General features: G+C 36.6%; 1 non-coding gene across 1 annotated transcript; it reads left to right on the forward strand.

The window, feature by feature from the left end:
• Positions 1 to 5202: 5202 nt before the first annotated feature.
• On the forward strand, positions 5203 to 5309 carry LOC131167201 (small nucleolar RNA R71). Its single transcript, XR_009140056.1, has one exon. It is a non-coding gene; the product is annotated as a small nucleolar RNA R71 (small nucleolar RNA).
• The last annotated feature ends 869 nt before the right edge of the window (positions 5310 to 6178 follow it).

Genomic DNA, 6178 nt, shown 5'->3' on the forward strand with positions numbered 1-6178 from the left:
CAGATCCCTGTGAAAAGATTACAGATAGATACAGATACAAAATGTAGAGCACGATACCGTTGCTAATAGAGATAGTGCAACCACATATCTCAGATAGTGTGTGGGTACCATCAACTGTGCTCGGAGAGTATGCAGCTCCCCAATTCGCTGGTTAAGGGGGCCAGTTTGACAAGATAGAAGCCAATCCCATGCCAAGGAGAGTATGCAGCTTGGCCGGGCTTAGGTAAAGTAGAGTATAGTGACTTTTCTAGAGGGCCGACCAGGTTAAGTCTCACTTACGGGCCGCATAACCCTGTCATGAGGGGTCCAATCATGGCATACAGAGTTCTAGGGATAAAAGTACAGTTATGTATATGTATACAGTTTTATAGTATTTGATAAATATAGTATGATACTAGTAGTACGAAAAGTAGAAAAATTCAAATGATACAGTTATGTTTTAAACTGCGAAAAATGTAAAATATGCTTTACAGACTTATCATTTTATTACAACTTAGATGTTATTTGAAGTATATATGTAACTTAGTCGCCACACACTAGTAATAGCATATTTCCACTTATTGAGCGTTGACTCACCCTAGTATTCTAACATTTTTTAGGTGAGCTAGTTAGGCGAGCAGATTAGGCTCGCGGATAGAGATTTCTTGATTATCCTGGTTGTAGGGTGAGTTTGTGACAGAGTTTTGTATTTTTGGGTTAGATGATACTGGAGGGGAATGTTTTATGGCTATAGTCTGTATGTACTGAATTCTGGTATTGTATAGTGTATATGGATGTATGACTTATGTTTCCGCTGCATAGGTATAATTGTATATATAAATGATATAATTTTGAGGTCATTGACCGGTGCAAACTACAAGTGCACAGTATCGTAATTTTATAATATAATGATGTGTATAGTATCGTCCTCAGGGATTGATGTCTTAATTTTACCAAGTACCGAAATTTTACTAACCTTGATTTTATTTAGAAAAATTAATAATTTTAGACTGCGAAATTTAAACAAAGTTACTTTAAATAAACTATTCAGGAGAATTTAGAACTGGATACCGCGTGTCAAATTGAAGATGATGAAAACTTCTAGGAAACCGATTTCACCTAGTTTCTCACTATGCTTTACTCATTTAGCTAATTCAACTTCATTTTCTCTGTTTGTTAGCAAATCGCCAATTTTTCCAAAAGCCTCTTTCGATAGTCAATCAGAACCTATTCTTGTTTATTATTTAACAAAAGAGTATGCAAATTAATAACGCGAGAACGCAGTAGGACCCTCAATTTTTAATGCTACGTAGGTTTATACAAGTCTTTCGATCTCTATATTTACCTACGCTGAATTATCCAAGATCTATCCTATAATCCCCCCTTTCGATAGCAAATCACAAGACTAAAAAGTGTCGTCGGTTTTTGGCTTTCGATAGTTGCCCTACAATAAAAAATACCAAAATTTCATAAATTACTTCATAAAACTCAAATATTATAAATAGAACACAATGTTAAAATATTGAGAGTAATTAGGCATTTAAATACAAAATAGGATTTCCAATGCATGAATTAAAGCACCTAATTATGCAATTTAAGTGCGTAATCACACTCCCCAACTAAAGTTTTGCTAGTCCCTAGCAAATAACGTGAATGCAATTCAGGGTGGTGTCATACCAATTTCAATGAATGAATATACATGTAACACAACCATACCCTTTCACATACAGGAATATCACCAAATTACACACAAACTCATTCATACCCAATTCACGCAATTCTGAAGTAAGTCATTCATGCAAATCTCATCATTATATAGTCATTAAGAATAGTAAACTCATGTAAAATTAACAAGCGAGCACAATTCAGAGTTAATGTAGCCATATAAATTCAAGTATAAATAGGCGAAATCTTGAAGTACGTGTAATGTGTGTGACTCGTTACACCCAGGATATCCGTGGACACCTAAAGAACTGTCGCTTTGACTCGGCCTAACTGGTATACCTTAAAAAACACTCAAAAAGGATGGGTTCACTCATCGTATGTGAGGAGGAGTGTCATGATCAAACATCCCACATATTGCAAGGAACAAATGCTAAATGTATGGAGTGGACTAGTCTGAAAAGGATCAAGCCTATTTAGGAGGTGTCGGGTCCTTCACCCTAGCATCCTCTCACCTACTCACCATGTCCAACCGAGACCACCCTAGATCAACTTATTCACAAACTAGGCATGAATATATCTGAGGCATTAGGCGAGTGAAGAGTCTTCATATGTGGAGAATATGTGTCGCGTCCTTGACTTTTGTTGTAGTTGTGTGGAGCAGGTATTAATCTTTCACCTCTTCTGGGCTATTTCTATTTCTCTTTTTCTTTCTTCTGCTCATTTTTCAATTTCTTTCTTTTCATGGTCAATTAGGACAATCATAACACTTCTTTTATTGTTTTCATACCACCCATGTGCATTAAGCTCGAACAAGAGTCCATGAAATAAGTCTATTTCTAGGGGTGGTTCGACCTTCACATCTTGAGTAGGCTACAAGACCTAAGTTTTTATCTCCCCACTAGATGTCACCTCTAGGCTAGAAATTCAAAAACCAAGACTAGTGTACAAAGAGTATCCAGAAAAAATAGGGAAAGTTGAGTTTCATGAACTCTGAGTTGACGTTAAAACTCAAAAGAGCAATAAATGGCTCGACAGTACCTCACAAGGTGTCAAAGTCTCCACGGGCGCTCTCTCAGTGTTCACAAGGAACCCTAAGTGTTACAAGTCACGTGAACGTGTATTTTTTTAGCCTCAAGAGATACCATGTAGATACAAGAGTTTATACAGCCAGATTAACACAATTGCACAACCAATCAACTTTCAATGAGTCCTAGTTTAGCCATATAAATAGAAACTACATATAAATGACCCAAGTGTGTACTCTTAGGTTACATGCAAGTATATGAAGGGCATAAGTAGTGTCATGCATGGCCTAATCATCCATATTCACCATTTTTTTTTTCAATGTTATTCAAAAATGATAAGGATTGAAGAAAAGAAAGAAACTTCCCTGACTTATTGGTGAATCCGTTGAGGAGTTTAATTTTTAGCTTTGTACTCATGCCAAATAAACTTGCATCGAAAATCTAATTTATTCAAAAGTGCATAGATAAATTAATAACATAATAAAGATAAAAGAAATAAAAAAAAGAAAAACTCTTTGGGTTGCCTCCCATAAGCGCTTGTTTTAACGTCTCCAGCCAGACGTTTCAATCTTCATCAACCAGGTTCTCCAAGAGGAATAAATGCACAATTCCTCTCCATTTGTTCTCCATAATAGTGCTTCAATATCTGATCATTAACTCTGAACATATTCCTTGGGAAGAGTTTTAATCGCGAGCTGAAGAGTAGAACCTGTTGTCCTGGAGCAAACTCACGCCTAAGAATATGTTTTTCATGCCACTTCTTCATCTGGAGATATAAGTTGCTACATCTTTTCTTTAGAGATTACAGAATCTGTCTTTGATACCATAGGTTCTAGCCTCCCCACAAGCTGCTGTATTGTAATCTGCTGCAAGGATCATTCTAGGTGATCAGCTTGTACATCTTTTTGAAAAACTTTTTCTACACCTTGCTGAATGACATCTACTCGAAAGCAAGTGCTTGGATCTTTTGGGAATCTCATGTCTTGGTAGATGTTGAACATAACCTCTTCCTTGTCCACTCTCAATGTTAACTCGCCTTTTTGAACATCAATTAACGCCCTTCTAGTGGCCAAGAATGGTCGGCCAAGAATTAGTGGGACTTCTTTGTCTTCCTCCATATCTAACACCACAAAATAAGCAGGAAAAATAAATTTATCCACCTTTACCAATACGTCTTCTATGATTCCATGTGGGTACTTGATGGATCAGTCTGCTAATTGCAAAGAAATGGTTGTTTGTTTCATCTGTTCAAGTCCCAATAAGCTGCAAATAGAAAGTGGCATAAGATTAAGGCTAGCACCAAGATCATATAAAACTTTATCAAAAAATGAATTTCCAATAGTGCAAGGCAAAGTAAAACTCCCTGGATCTTTTAATTTTTGAGGCAATTTCTTTTGAAGAATAGCACTACACTCCTCGGTAAGCTTCACTGTTTCAAACTCCTCAAACCTTCTTTTCTTTGAAGTGATCTCCTTCAGGAATTTGACATAGTTTGGCATTTGTTCCAAGGCATCTGCAAAAGGAATATTTATGTGAATTTTCTTAAAAATATCCAAAATTTTAGAAAATTGCTTATCTAATTTTTGCTTTTGAAAGTGTTGAGGATAAGGAAGTGGAGTAGAGAGAATAGGAGGATTGTCAAGAAATGAAATTGCTGGAAGCGTGTCTGTCTCTCTTGGTGTATCATCCACAATCTCCTCTTCTTCCCCTTTATTCTTGCTTCGACCATTCTTTTTAGGTATAGGTGTGGACATGGTTTCCTTTGCTAGTGATTTCTCAATTTCTCTTCCACTCCTAAGTGTGATGACATTGCATTGTTCCTTAGGATTCACTTCTGTGTTGTTAGGAAAAGTTCCTCTCTGTTGGGTATTTATAGTCATGGCCATTTGCCCAATTTGCATTTCAAGGTTCTTCATAGTGGCTCCCATATTGTTGCAATGAGTCTCAATGTTGTCTAGTCGTGCATCTTTCTTTTTAAACCTTACTTTTGTCTCCTCAACAAAAGATATCATGGCATCCTCAAGTGACATCTTCTTCTCACCTTGATGACTCAAATCCTGTAAGAGGTTGCAGCACATTCCTTGTATTTCCATAGGAAAAATTCTTATGATTTTGAAGCCTTGGATGGTAATATTGTTGCAAAGGATCACCACGATAATTGTAGTTCTGATTATTGATGTATTGAACCTGTTCTTGACCCACTCCAATGCTCGGATCTATCCTACTTGTAGCTGCCACATATTCTGCACCTTGTGGTATCCTCTAGGTTGTCAAAGCTGAAATCTGATGGGATAGAGAAGCGACTTGAGCTGAAAGTGCAGCAAACGACTCCAATTCATGAATTCCAGTAACTTTCTTAGCCATAGTTCTTTCAGTTGGCCATTGATAGTTATTTGAAGCCATTTCTTCCAAAAGAGCAGTAGCACCCTCAGGTGTCTTTGACATCAAAGTTCCCTTGGATGCAACATAAACTAAAGTCCTCGTTTGCCCATTTAATCCATTATAGAACATCTGAATTTGCAACCAATCAAGCAATCCATGTTGTGGGCAGCGTCGAATCAAATCTTTATACCTTTCCCATGCTTCATAAAGTGATTCAAAATCATGTTGCTTGAATTAACCAATCTCACTCCTGAGTTGAGCTATTTTTGTAGGTGGAAAGAATTTAGCCAGAAATTTTTTTGCCATGTCCTGCCAACTAGTGATACTCCCAAGTTGTAGCGACTGTAGCCAACCTCTTGCTTTGTCCCTCAAAGAGAAAGGGAATAATCTCAGTCTAATGGTGTCTTCAGTAACACCATTGATCTTCACAGTATCACAAATCTCCAAAAACATCGTCAGATGGATATTGGGATAATCAAGTGGCGATCCACTGAATTGGGCCTGCTGCACCATGCTGATTAATGCGGGTCTAAGCTCAAAATTGTTGGCATTAATGGGCTGGCGTCTGATACCTGAATAATTGTCATTCATAACTGGTTGCACATAATCCTTCAAGGTGCGTGGCTGTGCATTATCTTGTCTATTCTCCATGGCTACTACCCTCTTTTTCCTTAGTGCTCTAAGCGTTCTTTCAATCTCCTAATCAAAAGGAATATTGTCACGTGTTCTAGCACTGCGCATCCAACAAAAAAACACACAAGAAATATAGAAAAAAATAATAAAATAAAAAGAAAAGAAATAAATAAAAATATAAAAATAAAAATCTAAATTAAAACCAAGATTACTTTGTATCGATATTGGCAAAAATAAGAAAAACTCAATCCCCGACAACGGTGCTAAAAAACTTGACCGGTGCAAACTGCAAATGCACAGTATCGTAGTTTTATAATATAATGATGTGTAGAGTATCGTCCTTAGGGATTGATGTCTTAATTTTATCAAGTACTGAAATTTTACTAACCTTGATTTTATTTAGAAAAATTAATAATTTTAGACTGCAAAATTTAAACAAAACTACTTTAAATAAACTATTCAGGAGAATTTAAAATTGGATACCGCATGTCAAA

This window comes from Malania oleifera, chromosome 10, assembly GCF_029873635.1.
Source record: "Malania oleifera isolate guangnan ecotype guangnan chromosome 10, ASM2987363v1, whole genome shotgun sequence".
Lineage (NCBI taxonomy): Eukaryota > Viridiplantae > Streptophyta > Magnoliopsida > Santalales > Ximeniaceae > Malania > Malania oleifera.